Below are 18,834 nucleotides of genomic sequence, written 5' to 3'. Positions count from 1 at the left end.
TTGCCTGATGTGCGAGTAGAACCCGGACCTTAATCATTCCAACAGTCCACCAACCTGCATACAGTATTGGTTAATGTTTGTGTCGTAAAGAAACACGCTCCACACTGAAAGAGAAATCTGACTCCCTTGAGGCTGATTACAACCTGTTCCAAACATTCGTTTCTTTCTTCTTCACGTCGATATTAACTATCAGACATGGCTATCCATGGCATGCATTTGACTTATTTCTTTAATCACTGAAATAAAAACACGGAACAACCAGCTGCACGAACTAGCAAATTGGTAGGATGCGGAAATTTCTGTATGAAGTGTTACTTTCCACTTGCGATTTTGTCCTCATAGTCCCCTTTTAGATTTATACACCTCCTCCAACGCTGTTCTAATTTGTTGATCCCTTCCGAATAATAGGAATTGTCCAAGTCTGCAAAATAGCTGTTAGTTGCTGCAATCACCTCCTCGTTTGAATAAAATCTTTGACCCACCAGCCCCACCAGTTGGGGAACAAAGAGTAGTCCGAGGGAGCCAAGCCTGGAGAATAGGGGGATGTGAAACGAGTTGTAATCCTATTTCCATTAATTTTGCAACCACAACTGCTGAGGTGTGTGCTGGTGCATTATCCTGATGGAAAAGGACTTTTTTGAGGTCCAATCGCCAGCGTTTTTCTTGCATCTCGGTTTTCAAACGGTCTAAAAACGATGGATGATATGCACTTGTAATAGTGTTACCATTTTCCAGATAGTCGATGAGCATTGTCCCTTGCGAATCCCAAAAGACAGACGCCATAACCTTTCCGGCCAAAGGAATGGTCTTCGCCTTTTTTAGTGCAGAATCTCCCTTGGTAACCCATTGTTTAGATTGTTCTTTGGTCTCAGGAGTATAGTAATGTATCCATGTTTCATCCACAGTGACAAAACGACGCTTAAAGTCCTGCAGATTCTTCCTGAACAGCTGCAAACCATCCTTCAACACTTCACACGATTCCGTTTTTGGTCAAGAGTGAGCAATCGCGGAACCCACCTTTCGGATAGCTTTCTCATGTCCAAATGTTTGTGCAAAATTTTATGCACCCGTTCATTCGAGATGCCCACAGCACTAGCAATCTCACGCTCCTTAACTCCTCTGTCATCCATCACCATATCATGGTTTTATGAATGATTTATGGAGTCGTAACCTCCACAGGGCGTCCAGAACGCTCAGAATCACTTGTGCCCATATGGGCACTCCGAAAATTTTGAAACAACTTATAAACTGTTCTAATCGAAGGTGCAGAGTCACCGTAATGTTTATCAAGCTTCGCTTTAGTGTCCTGAGGCGTTTTGCTTTTCATAAAGTAATGTTTAATCACCACACAAAATTCTTCTTCGTCCATGTTTTGACTATCACTCGACTTCCTTGATTCACACGAATGCAAAACACAAAGACATAACCAATATGGCTGAAACTTGGTGTATGTTTTTTCCAAAGATGCTTCTAACTAAACATGACCTCGATAAGCGCCGGTTTGGCCGAGCGGTTGTCGGCGCTTCAGTCTGGAACCGTACGACCGCTACGGTCGCAGGCTCGAATCCTGCCTCGGGCATGGATGTGTGTGATGTCCTTAGGTTAGTTAGGTTTAAGTAGTTCTAAGTTCTAGGGGACTGATGACCTCAGATGTTAAGTCCCATAGTGCTCAGAGCCATTTGAACCTTTTTTTTTTTTTTTTTACACGAGCCGGTGGTGCCATCTCTCGGACTTTGCACGGACCTTTCAAACGCCCCTCGTAGTTATGGTTTACTCATAAATATGACGCAATGTAAAGGAAAAAATCAGATATCGAGTACACTCATCTTTACGTTTTAAAACCGTATTCCGTATCATTTAATTACGTAGGTAAGGGTGTTGTGACATTTTCTCGTGAAGCATATTACTACGTGAAGACTATTGATGTTGTAAGTAGGCTGTTTATGTTTTCTTATTGGCAATGTTACGTAGCGCTCTGTATGAAAATCACTGGCTGTGCTGTGTGCAGTCTGTGGCTAGTTTGCATTGTTGTCTGCCATTGTAGTGTTGGGCAGCGGCAGTTGGATGTGAACAGCGCGTAGCGTTGCGCAGTTGGAGGTGAGACGCCAGCAGTGGTGGATGTGGGGAGAGAGATGGCGGAGTTTTGTCATTTGTCATGAACTGCTATATGTATTATGACTATTAAGGTAAGTACATTGTTTGTTCTCTATTAAAATCTTTCATTTGCTAACTATGCCTATCAGTAGTTAGTGCCTTCCGTATTTTGAATCTTTTATTTAGCTGGCAGTAGTGGCGCTCGCTGTATTGCAGTAGTTCGAGTAACCAAGATTTTTGTGAGGTAAGCGATTTGTGAAACGTATAGGTTAATGTTAGTCAGGGCCATTCTTTCGTAGGGATTTTTGAAAGTCAGATTGCGTTGCGCTAAAAGTATTGTGTATCAGTTTAAGCACAGTCCTGTATAATTTTTCAAAGGGGACGTTTCATATGTCGACCCTTAGCCGAGGATACCTCACTGGAATCTTCTGATTTTTTCTTGTATTTTGTGTAATTAGTGTAGCTATTGTTTATTGCTAGCGCGTAATTGTAGAGAGAATCTCCTTTGTAGTTGCAGTCTTTCATTGTTGCACAGTAAAACAGTTGTGGAATGCATGTAGATTTGCACCAAGTATTTCGCAGCTGCGCTTGCAATTAACTACATATTATTTTCAGTGCTATGTTAATGTGTTCTCTTATTTTTGCTCTTCAAATTATGCTTTTGTGTGTTATCGTGTGAAATATTGTGACAATAATGGCGTGTGAAAAACGTAACACTAGGTTTCAAAGTAAACTGAGAAATAATAGTGACGACGAGCGTAGCTTATCAGCACCACTGTGTAGTGAATTAACAGACATTCGAAGTAGTAATTTGGTAATTGTGCATAGGGAAATGGAGCGGGCGGCAAATAATGGTGTAGACAGTGAAACAGGTAGTGAACAAGGAAGCATTATCGATCGATCGGTCGGCAACAGCTCCCCTCAGGAATGCGAAATGACAGAACACAATATTGCAAATACTGTAGACTTAGGTTTTGGGTCCTCACCGTTTTCTCAAATGAGTCAAGACACATTTTCTGCTTGTCAAAATGTGAATGTTGCCGGTGAAAATGCACTGCCAAAAAACATAGAGAAACAGATTCCGGACACTAATACATTATTATTGCATATAATGCAACAAATGGAACAAAATCAGAGACAAACACAGCAAAAGCTTCAAAAGTTAGACACAATGGAACAACACCAGAGACAAACACAGCAACAGTTAGACGCAATGGAACAAAAGCTTCAAAAGTTAGACTCAGTGGAAAATAAGCTTGAACAAACACCTGAAGATTTAACTACCGAGTTACATAACATTGAATCGAAATGTCAAAAAGTCTGTAATGATGTAAAAACACAAATTGGTGAGCATTTTCAACCTATTTTTTCGCGCCATGAAAATGCATTACAGAATCACGAAGCAGCCATAAATGAACTGCAAACTATTGTTCATGAAAATCACGACACCTTGCAAGCTAAAATTGACTCAGTTGCATCTACCGATTCGGTTACACAACTTGCAAAAACTCAAGAAAACTTAAAGGACACAGTAGATACGATTTCAACACAAATGGACACTCTGAAACTTGGTTCAGAAAAACACACAGAGGAAATAATTTCATTATCGGATAAAGTAGCCAAACTTTCAGATCAGTTCACTAACTTATCTACAAAGGTAGATGATGATCTGAATGACACAAGACCTGTAGCCATCACTGACACAGAAGAGTATGAACAAATTAAGAAATTCAAACAAAATCAGAATCAAATTAATACGCAATACAAAAGAGAAATCCGGGAAGTACAAGATCAGCTGACACAGGTAATACAAGAAGTACATATTTCAGAGGACACTCGCGCCCCAATACGGGAAGAGGGACATAGAAATACGGAAAAGCCACAAAATAATAACACAGGGCATTTCGGAAATTATGAAAGAAATTGGCAACGTGCACCGAATTTTGAAATGGATCCGCCGAAACGACGTAACAATGACCGATATGCGACTCGCCGACATGATGACTTTGACTATAAGCTGTTCATTACTACACGTAAATTCAAAACATTTAAGAATTCTGGCAACGACATTCATCCGCAAGCATGGCTCCATCAATTCTCTCATTGATTTCCTTCCAACTGGTCGTTAGAACACAGATTAGAATTTATGTGTGGCTATTTAGAGAATGAACCAGCTGTAAGAATGCGATCGGTCATTCACGATTGTCACAGTGAAGGAGAATTTTACCATGCCTTCCTCTCAGCATATTGGTCTCAAGCTACACAAGACCGAGTAAAACAAAGCATCATGATGAAGAAACACTTTGAACAATCTGAATTTTCCAGTCTTGTCAAATATTTTGAAGACATGTTGCATAAGAATCAGTATCTTTCAAACCCATACAGCTCCTCAGAACTCATCCGCATTTGCTTAATCAAATTGCCTGAACATTTACGACATATTATTTTGGCAGGACGTTGCAAAGACGACATTGAAGCTTTTCAGGGACTCTTACAAGAATTAGAAATTGACACTGACAACCGCGGAACGCGAAAACAGGAACACAACAATTACAGGTCACATCCGTCGCAATTCCGCAATGAAAGAAATAATAACTGGGCACGACAAGGCTATTCTCACAACGTAAATCGTGACCAAAACAGACACCACCCATATGACAACCACTGGCAGAGTCATAGTTACGGAGAAAGATCGCACTTCCGTAATTATGAATATGACAGAGATTACCATAGAATCAGACAATATGGGAACAAAAACAATTATTATCAAGGGAGACAGAATAACTTCAGACGCAACAGTTCAGCACGAAGTTACGATTCCAGGAGAAATTCTCCACCACATGACCGACAAGAAAGAAACTATGGAATCTACCGACATGACGACAGACGATATAATCATAACGACAGACCTGAATTTCATCAGAACTGTCGGGATTCAATCAGAGCAGGGCACTTTCGACAACGTGAATTTGTAGAGGCTAGGTATCCTAATCCCAATAACGAAGCGCGCCAACAAAGGAACAGACAATGACTCGCACCGCAAGCAGCCGCGTGCTCCAGCTGGCTCAGGGAAAAATTACATAGACGCTAACCTTGAGAAGAATTTTAGCATTCTTTACCGATGTACCATATACCTCATGATAATTCCACTGAAGCTGAAACTCTGCGTACTAGGAAGAGTAAAGGTTTACACCACATTTCACATGTAAAACCGTTTATTGAAAGATAATCTGATTTTTAACTTTGTCTTTGCCATAAAACTTTTCACTTCACATTCTAGTATGCTTTGTCAGACTTAGAATCTTTTAACGTGCAACAATGTTTGAAGTTAAATATCCAGTCAAGAACCAAGAGAACTTATTTCAACAGATATTACGAATGCATTGTTATAGTGAACAGACGACACAGTGTTACTGTGTGTGTACAGTCTTGCTTGTTTGTTGCATGATTACGTAACGACTATAAGGCTTACATACTTAGAACATTTACCAGTACTGCTAATGAGATTTTAATGCAACATTTTGGTTTACTTGAAAATACATTCTGGATTTAAAGTACTTTCTGTGAGATACCAGATGACACAGAGGTTAGTTTATGTGACAGCTACACGATTTTATCACGACGCTACTAATGAGTGACAATATACAATGTTGCTTTTGCAGTGTTTCTGTTTTATATCTGCACAGTTTTTCTGAATTACTCTGGAAAGTAAAACATGTTTTAGAAGTAACTTTTGTGTTATAGCAACATTGAGACAGCCTTTTTCGTGGCACAACAATACGTTACTGTACAGTACTTTCTTCATCACGCCAATAAGCATAATAACTACGATATCTATACGCAAAGCATTTCACTTTTGTTTATCATGAGGTAAGTACATTGGCTTCTGCAGAACTTAGCTTTCGGAGGACAATAACTACGACACTTCCACAGAGATTATCATACAGCAAGACGCACATTTAGCGCTACAGGACACGTATTTGAGTGATTAATTTTGTGCTTAAATCATTTATTTTTAAAGATATTTGAAGTACAATAATACAAAGGTTTCCGTAATACGTTTCATTCCATTGTTGTAATCTGTAACACCTGAGGGTATAATTACATTAATCCTCACAGGGGTACACGCTTACTTTGTGTACCATGTGTTTGGCAAGCACAAGGAGCCCTAGCTAATATGGTATTTGTTTATACAACTTTACACATCGGTACCATATTTCTCTAACACAGAATTACACAGCTATCTGATCATTTAACAGAGAAAGAAACTTTTTTTTACTACATCAGTGACAGATGTTTACGTAATTACACAGTTGGATAATCTCACACTTATGAAATTGTATTTTGTCTGTACTTTGTGAAATGCTCATATTTTTCTGGAACCATTGTGATACCATGAGAGCTTTGAATGATGTATTTGGTAAGGGAGCATGATTTTTAAAGTAAGATTGAGGTAAATGACACTACTGACATGAGCAGAGAATTTTTTTTAGGTTTTGACATTATTGCAGAAAGCTACGACGTTTTTGAGATTTGACTGAGGTGTTATGATGTTATTATTACGACGACGATGTGTATTATGCTGTTGAGGTATGTTTATGATTAATAAGCTGATGCTATATGAGTTATCGGATTATGCTACATATCTGTTATGATGAAATATTGAAGACGTGTCGACCAATATGTATATGTGTAAAAAGGTAAGGAATAATGAGTAGTGGTTAGGGACTCTGGTTTGCGAAAAAGGTTGTTGGAAACCAAGAATCGTACTTTAAGAGTTATGAAATGTATGTAAATGCGTGAATGTATTACAATGCCGACGAAAATTTTTTGGATACTGTTATATCAATAGGATTTTGTTTCTACACTTTTGTAACGCAAGTTCTCAACCTGTGGAATTTTTTTATATGAGACCGCCACTGTAGCAGAAACTGCTGTCGTAAATATTTCAGTAAGAAAGGTAAGTGACCTTGACGTAATGCGTTTTGGGCTCCCAGCTGAGAGGTACTCGTCTGACAAAAGAAAGCCATTAGGTAAAAAAAAAAAAGAGGCCATTATCCTCGCCATTGACATTCTGCACACCTGATTATGACAAGTGCCTTTCTACGAGAGTTGAGAGAATTTCTACTAACTTATGAAATGTCACATGACTATTGAATGATATTTTTATGCTTTGTTTTTCATAGTTGCTTATTTCATTTGATATCTAGTTTCCAGCTGTGTTGCAGCATTGGTTTTATAAAATAAAATAAAATGCATATGCTAATGTGAACACTTTCTGTCAACAGATCTATTAAATAATAATTTTGTGATACACATTCTTCAAAAAAGGAGCACTTGGAAAGGAAAGAACAATAAGAAGGGACCAGTAACAGTAACTGCATACATAATTTTCTTTTCAAGTACATGGTAATATTTTTTTACAGTGAGTTGTTGTGGTGCACCACTTAAATTACATAGACACTAAGATGTTACATAGGTATTAGACATGGCCATCTGTACTGTAATATTTTTTCTGCTTGAGCTTTGTCATGTTTAGATATAAGTTATTACATTTGCTGCTGCTCTTTGCCAAGCATAGTGCTACTAAATTTCACTTTGTATTACTCTGTTAAGCTAGTTTTACTACTGATTTATTTTTCTTGTTGCTGCACATTGGCTCATATTAGTTGTAATGTTGCACTGCTTGGTAATTTAGATTTGCTGCTGCTTGCTTTGCCAATTTCCAATTTTTTTTGTGTCATTGCTGTTTGTGTTAATTGTTCTGTGCTGCTGCATTGCCTCGTCCCTTATTTTAGCATCTGAGCTCAGTAGATTTAAGTTAGCTTAAAAGGGGGTAGACTATATAAGAGTATGAGTTGCGATGAATTGGAAGAAATGCATTGAGTAGTCATAGGAAAAAAGTACAGAAAGCAGGTATAGATAGGACTTTTTGGAAATAATGAAGAAGGGAGATCTCCGAGAAGTAAAGAAAGTTTTGTTTGCAAAATACTGCAGTAAAACAAACCCTGTCCTTTCCTTGTGTTATCCCACTATGTGTTTGTGTACCCTTGTGTATTTGTGTTTTTCCTGTCTTTATGTATTTAGCTGATGAGAGCTATGTTGTAGAATTTTTCTAATACTATGTTATTTACTTTGTAAAGATGTTTAGACATTATTTATTCTGTTTTGTTGCTCATATGTGGAGGTGATGTTTCAAAAGTTATTCTGATCTTTATGTATGTACTTATGTCATTATTTTTGTAACACTGATGTATATGTTTATTTCTATTCTTTTGTAAAGCCTGCATTACCACAAATGTTATCTGTATTGTTATGCTTGTTAATGATGTATTTTGTAACTTTGTTATTGTATTTTTATGTTATCAAATTGTAATTGTTACCAGTTCTTCAAATTAAGTATCATTTCACTGCACACGTTTCTGTTGGTCATAACACTCGTATATGCACAGTATGTGAGAAGTTTGGACTGCTAGTGCTTGCACGTGTGTTGATAATTCAGCAAGGGACTGGATAACAGCATTGCTGGTTCTAAGGACATTTCAAAAAAAATGTTCTGTGCGTGCACAAGTGGTGGTTTATGGACTTGCTATATTCTCCGCACGAATCTTTGATAGTGATTGTGCACCTGCACAGTCGCAACGGATGGCTGCTAGCCATCTCTACAAGGACTACAGTGGGTCTGCATCTTTGATGGCCCACCAATACCATTATTTCTACAAGGACTACAGTGGGTCTGCACCTCTGGTGGCCCACCAATACCATAATCTCTACCAGCACTACTGTGGGTCTGCTCTGTGATGGCCTACCTACCAATATTCATCAAAACTTCGACTGACTCTGCTGTGGGTTTGCTCTGTTGTGGCCCATTACCTGTCTGCATGTCAAGAGTCAGCACTGTCTTTCCGTTGGAAGGACAACACTACTTCTTCAAGACTGCTTGGAAATCCACTACTTCCGTGTGCATTTTCTTGTACTGCTTAGACTTTGAGAAAAACACTGCAATTTTACTGTGTTAAACGATCAGTACTGTCTTTATCGACTGTGAGAAAATTTTAGCTTTTGACCAACATTGTATCAACAAGTGTGTGCATTTGATTTCTTTGTTATTGTAATTATGAAAAATTTTTTCAAATCATTATTGGCCACTGCCCAAAACAATTTGTAAAATTTTTTGTGGGGAGCATGGGGGCTATGTAAGTAGGCTGTTTATGTTTTCTTATTGGCAATGTTACGTAGCGCTCTGTATGAAAATCACTGGCTGTGCCGTGTGCAGTCTGTGGCTAGTTTGCGTTGTTGTCTGCCGTTGTAGTGTTGGGCAGCGGCAGCTGGATGTGAACAGCGCATAGCGTTGCGCAGTTGGAGGTGAGCCGCCAGCAGTGGTGGATGTGGGGAGAGAAATGGCGGAGTTTTGTCATTTGTCATGAACTGCTATATATATATTATGACTATTAAGGTAAATACATTGTTTGTTCTCTATTGAAATCTTTCATTTGCTAACTATGCCTATCAGTAGTTAGTGCCTTCCGTAGTTTGAATCTTTTATTTAGCTGGCAGTAGTGGCGCTCGCTGTATTGCAGTAGTTCGAGTAACCAAGATTTTTGTGAGGTAAGCGATTTGTGAAACGTATAGGTTAATGTTAGTCAGGGCCATTCTTTCGTAGGGATTTTTGAAAGTCAGATTGCGTTGCGCCAAAAGTATTGTGTATCAGTTTAAGCACAGTCCTGTATAATTTTTCAAACGGGACGTTTCAATGTATGTAACCTACCAGGGTAAAATTTACCTAAAAAACGGACAACTGTGAGTAGGACTCGCTGTCTGAGGATTTCATCAAAACTTAATTTATGTTTATAGATAATAACAATAATAATAATAATCATGTAGTGTGGTTCAATGCCCCGGTGCAACAAGTCTTTCTATTGGAGTTGGACGTTGGACGCCACTTTGTCGACTTTCGTGTCCCTTGGCTATCCCTGATATTCAAATAGGGAAAGGGGGCCTACACTTTAACGTGGAATCAAAACCATGATTGTTTCTGCGGACTCCTCACAACGTTGAGAGGCCAAGACAAGATTAAAGGGAAGACTGAAAAATTCATCATCCAGTGGAGACTCAATACCGAGACATGTCGGGATGCAAGCACGTTTTACCACAAGACACCAAGATCACGTGTGCATAATATCTTGCAAATAAGTAATGTTTTGAGCAGTCTCGTGTAACAGATACCATCTGTCTTATTAAATTAGACTATAGTCGTTTGCACAACTGGTAAGTAGAAATTCATTTGTATAACAATAGAGCGTATCTTTATGGCCCTTCTCGGTGGTTTGTGGAATATAACATAAAACGTAAGTGAGAAACGACAACGCTCTATTACCGAGCGAGGTGGTGCAGTGGTTAGCACACTGGAATCGCATTCGGATGGACGACAGCTCAAACCCGCGTCCGGTCCTCCTGATTTAGGTTTTTCGTGATTTCCCTAAATCGCTTCAGGTAAATGCCGAGATGGTTCCTTTGAAAGGGCACTTCCGATTTCCTTCCCCATCCATCTCTCGTCCGATGCGACCGATGGCCCCGCCAGTTTGTCCCCTCCGCTAAACCAACCAACCAACACGCTACACACACACACACACACACACACACACACACACACACACACACACACACCACCCAATTAACTCAGGGAGTTTTTGGGTTCCACATCTATGGAGAGCTACAGTTAGGAGACAAAGATGTCCATAAGCCAACTATGCACTTTCGTCGACAAGGATATGTTTTTGATGATTGTTCGAGAAGAGCGAGAAAAACAACCCCTTGAGAGTGCTAGATCTGAAGAAGAAGTGTGCTAGAGATTGCTTTCCAGCGAAACTCTTTTTTTTTTTTTTTATTAAATCAGCGGAGTTTAGACGGGGGTTCTCGAACCCTAGTAACACTAGTTGCTTTTTCCTTGGACGCTTTTCTTCTGTTGCGACCACCAGGTGCCTCAGTTGCTCAAAACTAATCACAGCTGGGATGGACGCATTCCTGGGACGCAGTTCTTAACGCCTTATGCGTAACGAAACATTTTGAGGACTCATACTGGCTTCTGCTTCAGATACTTTCCGTTAGAGCCAACCATTACTTTCTGTTTTCGGAGTTAAAGCACAGTGGTTCAAATCCCTGTCTGACTGTCCTGGTGTAGATTTGCTGACATTTCCTTAAGTCGATTAATGCAAATCATGCGGTCTTCCCTGAGAACAGGTAAAATCGATTTCCCTCCTTAACTTTTCCGACCGTAGTTTCTGCTTTGTCTCTAAAGGCCTCGTAGCTGACGGGGTGTTTAGGAATGAGGAGGAGATTAGCGTTTAACGTCCCGTCTACAACGAGGTCATTAGAGACGGAGTACTAGCTCGGATTAGGGAAGGACGGGGAAAGAAATCGGCCATGCCCTTTCAAAGAAACCATCCCAGCATTTCCCTGAAACGATTTAGGAAAATCATGATAAACCAAAATCAGGATTTCCTCCCGAATGCCAGTCCAGTGATGGCGTGTCTAACCTTAAGTTTCCTTGTAAGTAGGCTGTTTAGGTTTTTATGATGGTAACGCCACGTAGCTCTCTGTATGAAAATCATTGACTGTGCTGTGGCCAGTCTGTGTCTGGTTGGCATCGTTGGAATATTTGCTATTGTAGTGTTTGGCAGTTGGATGTGAACAGCGCGTAGCGTTGCGCAGTTGGAGGTGAGCCGCCAGCAGTGGAGGATGTGGGGAGAGAGAAGGCAGAGTTTTGAGAGCGGGCGATATGGACGTGTGTCCATCAGAAAAAGGAAATTTGTAAGACTTAATGTCATGAACTGATATATATATTATAACTTTTGAACACTATCAAGGTAAATACATTGTCTGTTCTCTACCAAAATCTTTCATTTGCTAACTATACGTATCAGTAGTTAGTGCCTCCAGTAGTTAGAATCTTTTATTTAGCTGGCAGTATTGGCGCTCGCTGTATTGCAGTAGTTAGAGTAATGAAGATTTTTGTGAGGTCAGTGATTCATGAAAGGTATAGGTTATAGTTAGTCAGGGCCATTCTTTTGTAGGGATTATTAAAAGTCAGATTGCGTTGCGCTAAAAATATTGTGTGTCACTTTAGTGATGATCAGAATAAGTAAAGAGAGAAATGTCTGAGTACGTTCAGTTTTGCTCAGCTGTTTAAAAATCAGACAAAGTAAGAGGTTTATCAGCACAGTCATTCATAACTTTCCAAAGGGGACGTTTCATCCTTTCTTTCATTTTCACCCAACATCGCCCACTAAGGGCAAATGTCTCGCAGACGTTAAATGGTCACAGTTCCCAGTAATCTGGTATTACATGTTGGCAAACTAAAAAAAAGTTATTCGTCAAAGGCTGCTGTGTTATTGAATGTGGCGAATAATTCACGTCTAAGCGGTTCTACTTGAAATAAGTAAAAACTTTTTTTGACGCGATTGCCTCTACGGACTTATCCCACACATAGCACAAATATTTCCAGCTGCCTCCACTGCCTGTGAGTGTCTGTGAAATCCTAAGAGAACAAAATATCATAAATATTACACTTTTTCCCACGTCATGATTCGTTTTCTGATGACTGGACTACAATCCTTGTATCCTTCAAATAGGCAACATTCAGTTAATCATAGCAAGAACATTTTAGTAAGAAATGACAACGGATAAATACATTAACAATACGCCAGACAAAATATCCAAGAAGTTATCCACCAACATACTTTTTTCAGGTATATTTGGTCTGTGTGGTTTCTAAGCGTCAATATTCATCTTGTATAATGCTGCATGACAAAATGTCATTACCCTCTTGCCAATGCTGTTGTGAGACGAAATGCGCTTTAAAAACGTAAAGATGTGAGTGTGCTGGATATCTAGCCTTTATATTTACACCGTCTCATAGTTATGAGTTGACCACAACGGCGCCCTGCAACGAACTTGTGATGTCACACTAGTCGTCTTGTCCGCCACACTTCGAAAACGTTGGACTCCGTGCAGGGCTCATGGGAAATCAATATTTAATTGAAAATGTATCCATTAAATGTCGTAATTTTGTCGTGTGCTATCGAGAACTTGCAAGCATTGAAACTCGCAGTTAAGAACTATTAAACTCCTCTGAAACAGTTACTCCCTCCTCTCTAGAGACAGGAAACCTCGTAAGACCTTTAAACTCCTCTGAAACAGTTACTCGCTTCCCTCTAGAGACAGGAAACCTCGTAATACCTGAAGTGTCACGTGCTGTGACGTTACGCCATGGTCTGACTTTCCCCTTCCTACCATGTTGCCAGTCCGTGTAGCTGGTTGTTATGTAATTTTATTTCAGTGACTACAAAATCAAGTCATAAGCCACGCACTGGGTAGGCAAGTCTGCTAGCGAAAATTCATGTGGACGAACAAGGAAACGCACGTTGCGAACGGGCTGTAATCAATTTCTAGGGAATCAGAATTCTATTTCAGTGTGGAGCATCCTTCTTTCGACACGAACATGAACCGATGCTCTGTGTAGGCTGGTGGTCTGTTGGAATGTCCCTTAATGTGTGAGTTCTATTCGCACTTCCGGCAATCATATTCAACAAGCGCAAACATACATACTTCAATTTTTTTTTTTTTGCGCCGCGTACTCTTAGGCGCTTTATCCCGGTTAGCGCGCCTCCCCCCGTCGGAGGTTCGAGTCCTCCGTCGGGCATGGGTGAGTGTGTTGTCCTTGGCGTAAGTTAGAGTAAGTAGTGCGTAAGCCTGGGGACCGGTGACCTCAGCAGTTTGGTCCCATACGAACTTACCACAAATTTCCAGAATTTCTTAACTCCAGTTGAACAATATAGTGTTGATCGTGGTTCCAAATCCAAATTAGACACAACTTTCCTTGGCGACATGCTGGAGATGAATCGGTGTAAGCTGAGCCGTGACAGAAGTGGAAGACAAGCCAGGTTGAAACTTTGTCACCAGTAGTCTTACACAGGAGGTTTTACTATGAGCCGGCCGCAGTGGCCGAGCGGTTCTAGGCGCTATAGTCTGGAACCGCGCGACTGCTACGGTCACAGGTTCGAATCCTGCCTCGGGCATGCATGTGTGTGATGTCCTTAGGTTAGTTAGGTTTAAGTAGTTCTAAGTTCTAGGGGACTGATGACTGCAGGTGTTAAGTCCTATGGTGCTTAGAGCCATTTTTACTATGAATGTGCCAATCGTCATGTAAGACAAAACTAATGTTGTATTGAAAGTAGAGATGTTTAAAATATTGATACTGGACTAGGACTCGAATTTTCATCATCAATTTCGTTGCGCTCTCTACGAAGGCGCGTGTCTGGTTTTGAATCCTGGGCTAGCAAAAAAGTTTCTATACCGTCATTTCAGGTTGTAGCATGCGCATACCAAACTACACGTGACAAATAATTATGATTGTTTACACCTCTCGTGCGTTTTAGATAGTATCGATTGGTGCTTCTTTTGACTCCTACTGAGACACAGAACTTTTCGTCGCATCACAACAGGTTCAAATATGCCACTACTAGTTATTGATGAAAAAGAATTTGATATTCAATGTATCTTTGTACAGTCAAAGCCGATGATATGTGTAGAGTTCGATTCCAAGTCTGAGATGTTCACAGCTTGCTACTGGTAACATAAATCTATTTATAACGTCTATTAGTGACTACAGGTCAACGACGATAGGCGCTGGGCTCGAATCCCAGTAAATCCAAATTTTTCCGTCCCATCGTTTCAGTTTCTGTCGTCTCACTACTGATGAAAAATTTCGATTTCTAACATTTGCTTCTGCGTAGTTAACAGTCTGATAAGGTGGTGGGTTCGAATCTCTTTCCAACACAGAACTTTATCATGTCATTTCCAGTTTAAACGTGTACATACTTTGTTACTTGGGTCTGAAACCATACTTAAGATCTTTCTTGGTTAGTTGCCGGATTAGAGTCCCAGCTCTAAGGCCAGTCCAAAAATTTTCGCCATATAATTTCAAGCTGAAAGTTGCTTTTTGCAATATCATGAGTTTATGAGTGTAACGGCTGTCTCGTCTCTAATAACCTGTTTTTCAATATTTGCATGATCGTAGTATTAATTTGCATCAGGATTGATAGCCATTCACAGCACTTATCTCTTGAGGCCTCTTGCAGTAGTCATTTTGAATAGTCAAACGACTGTACTGAAAAGTAAAGCCGCACGGAGTGGCCGTACGGCACGAGACGCCATGTCAGGGATTGTGCGGCCCCTCCCGCCGGAGGTTCGAGTCCTCCCTCGGGCATTGGTGTGTGTGTTGTTCTTAGCGTAGAGTAGTTTAAGTAGTGTGTAAGTCTAGGGACCGATGACCTCTGCAGTTTGGTCCCTTAGGAATTCACACAATTTTGATCATTTTGAAAAGGTAAGCAGAGGACCAGCAAGACAGTTACGTCATGTGTGTTGTATAGAAATCAGGCGAAACGCAATCCGGGTTGTTCAGACTCTCCTGAGCGTCGTAGTACATACCAAAAAAGGCGGTTTAATTCACATAGAAGATGCTGCCTCAGTAATTCGACTGACGGTACAGAGGCTGAAGTTCGTGACGAGGAGAGGGAAGAGGGGGGGGGGGGGGGGGGGGGAGCGAGCTTGGTCTGCACACACACGGGCCGCCTAGTACGAGAAAACGTAGCTTTGTATCTGAGAGATCACAAGCAACCACTGGAGTGTTAAACTAGAGCCATAGTTTCTCTCCATGCTCTTACCCAGTCCTGAACGTTTCAAGCTCCTCACTCAGATATACCACTGCTAACTTTTTATCTAGTTTATTGAACAAGTATGTCTTTCTGCTCCTTTGATCTGTCCTTTGTACTTTGGTAATCATTGTTACCACAACCGCGTCATGGCCACTGATAGCAGTTTCGATGTGGACATCTTCATAGAGGTCAGATCTGTTTGTTGCCAACATATTTCCATCGTAAGTGGGTTCAAAATGGCTCTGAGCACTATGCGACTTAACTTGTGAAGTCATCAGTCGCCTAGAACTTAGAACTAATTAAACCTAACTAACCTAAGGACATCACACACATCAATGCCCGAGGCAGGATTCGAACCTACGACCGTAGCGATCTCTCGGTACCAGACTGTAGCACCTAGAACCGCACGGGCACTCCGGCCGGCTCGTAAGTGGGGTTCCTAACTATCTGTTGCAGGTAGTTTTCAGAGAAAGCATTTTCACATGATGTCTTATCACCCCCAACACTAACAAAATAGGAACTTCCCCAATCAATTGTTTAATGATTAAAGTCTCCGCCAATGACTACAGTACGATTGGGAAACGTACAAGTGAACTCAGATTTCCTCTACAGTTTCCGGTTACATCAGGAGATGAGTCTGGTGGGCGATAGTAGGATCTAGTTATCATTTTATGCCTACCCCTGATACTGTCTTGCCCATACAATCTCACATGCAGCTTCAATTTCCATCTCGGTGGATTTAAATTTTTTGTCTGCTGCGACAAACACAGCACTGCCATTTCCCAGTTGATTTCCTTTCGATATACACTCAAATTTTCCACAAAAATCTTAGTTCTGCCAGTTTCAGGTATCAACTAGCTTTCTGTAGCTAATATTATGCGGGCTTCACTGCTTTTCATCAGCGCTTCAAACTCTGGCACTTCTGGCGTAAGGAACTTGTTTATTATGTATAGGAAATATTGATGTTGTTGTTGTGGTCTTCAGTCTAGATACTTGTTTGATGCAGCTCCCCATGCTACTCTATCCTGTCCAAGCTTCTTCATCTCCTAGTACCTACTGCAACCTACATCCTTCTGAATCTGTTTAGTGTATTCATCTCTTGGTCTCCCTCTACGATTTTTACCCTCCACGCTGCCCTCCGATACTAAATTGGTGATCCACTGATGCCTCAGAATATGTCCTATCAACCTATCCTTTCTTCTTGTCAAGTTGTGCCACAAACTCCTCTTCTCCCCAATTCTATTCAATACCTTCTCATTAGTTATGTGATCTACCCATCTAATCTTCAGCATTCTTCTGTAGCACCACATTTCGAAAGCTTCTATTCTCTTCTTGTCTAAACTATTTATCGTCCACGTTTCAATTCCATACATGGCTACACTCCATACAAATACACTCCTGGAAATTGAAATAAGAACACCGTGAATTCATTGTCCCAGGAAGGGGAAACTTTATTGACACATTCCTGGGGTCAGATACATCACATGATCACACTGACAGAACCACAGGCACATAGACACAGGCAACAGAGCATGCACAATGTCGGCACTAGTACAGTGTATATCCACCTTTCGCAGCAATGCAGGCTGCTATTCTCCCATGGAGACGATCGTAGAGATGCTGGATGTAGTCCTGTGGAACGGCTTGCCATGCCATTTCCACCTGGCGCCTCAGTTGGACCAGCGTTCGTGCTGGACGTGCAGACCGCGTGAGACGACGCTTCATCCAGTCCCAAACATGCTCAATGGGGGACAGATCCGGAGATCTTGCTGGCCAGGGTAGTTGACTTACACTTTCTAGAGCACGTTGGGTGGCACGGGATACATGCGGAAGTGCGTTGTCCTGTTGGAACAGCAAGTTCCCTTGCCGGTCTAGGAATGGTAGAACAATGGGTTCGATGACGGTTTGGATGTACCGTGCACTATTCAGTGTCCCCTCGACGATCACCAGTGGTGTACGGCCAGTGTAGGAGATCGCTCCCCACACCATGATGCCGGGTGTTGGCCCTGTGTGCCTCGGTCGTATGCAGTCCTGATTGTGGCGCTCACCTGCACGGCGCCAAACACGCATACGACCATCATTGGCACCAAGGCAGAAGCGACTCTCATCGCTGAAGACGACACGTCTCCATTCGTCCCTCCATTCACGCCTGTCGCGATACCACTGGAGGCGGGCTGCACGATGTTGGGGCGTGAGCGGAAGACGGCCTAACGGTGTGCGGGACCGTAGCCCAGCTTCATGGAGACGGTTGCGAATGGTCCTCGCCGATACCCCAGGAGCAACAGTGTCCCTAATTTGCTGGGAAGTGGCGGTGCGGTCCCCTACGGCACTGCGTAGGATCCTACGGTCTTGGCGTGCATCCGTGCGTCGCTGCGGTCCGGTCCCAGGTCGACGGGCACGTGCACCTTCCGCCGACCACTGGCGACAACATCGATGTACTGTGGAGACCTCACGCCCCACGTGTTGAGCAATTCGGCGGTACGTCCACCCGACCTCCCGCATGCCCACTATACGCCCTCGCTCAAAGTCCGTGAACTGCACATACGGTTCACGTCCACGCTGTCGCGGCATGCTACCAGTGTTAAAGACTGCGATGGAGCTCCGTATGCCACGGCAAACTGGCTGACACTGACGGCGGCGGTGCACAAATGCTGCGCAGCTAGCGCCATTCGACGGCCAACACCGCGGTTCCTGGTGTGTCCGCTGTGCCGTGCGTGTGATCATTGCTTGTACAGCCCTCTCTCAGTGTCCGGAGCAAGTATGGTGGGTCTGACACACCGGTGTCAATGTGTTCTTTTTTCCATTTCCAGGAGTGTACTTTCAGAAACGAGTTCCTGACACTTAAATCTATACCTGATGTTAACAAATTTCTCCAGAAACGCTTTCCTTGCCATTGCCAATTTACATTTTATATCCTCTCTACTTCGACCATCATCAGTTATTTTGCTCCCCAAATAGCAAAACTCCTTTACTACTTTAAGCGTCTCATTTCGTAATCTAAATCCCGCAGCATCACCCGATTTAA

The sequence above is a fragment of the Schistocerca americana genome, chromosome 9 (assembly GCF_021461395.2).
Source record: "Schistocerca americana isolate TAMUIC-IGC-003095 chromosome 9, iqSchAmer2.1, whole genome shotgun sequence".
NCBI lineage: Eukaryota > Metazoa > Arthropoda > Insecta > Orthoptera > Acrididae > Schistocerca > Schistocerca americana.
This window is presented reverse-complemented; position numbering follows the sequence as displayed.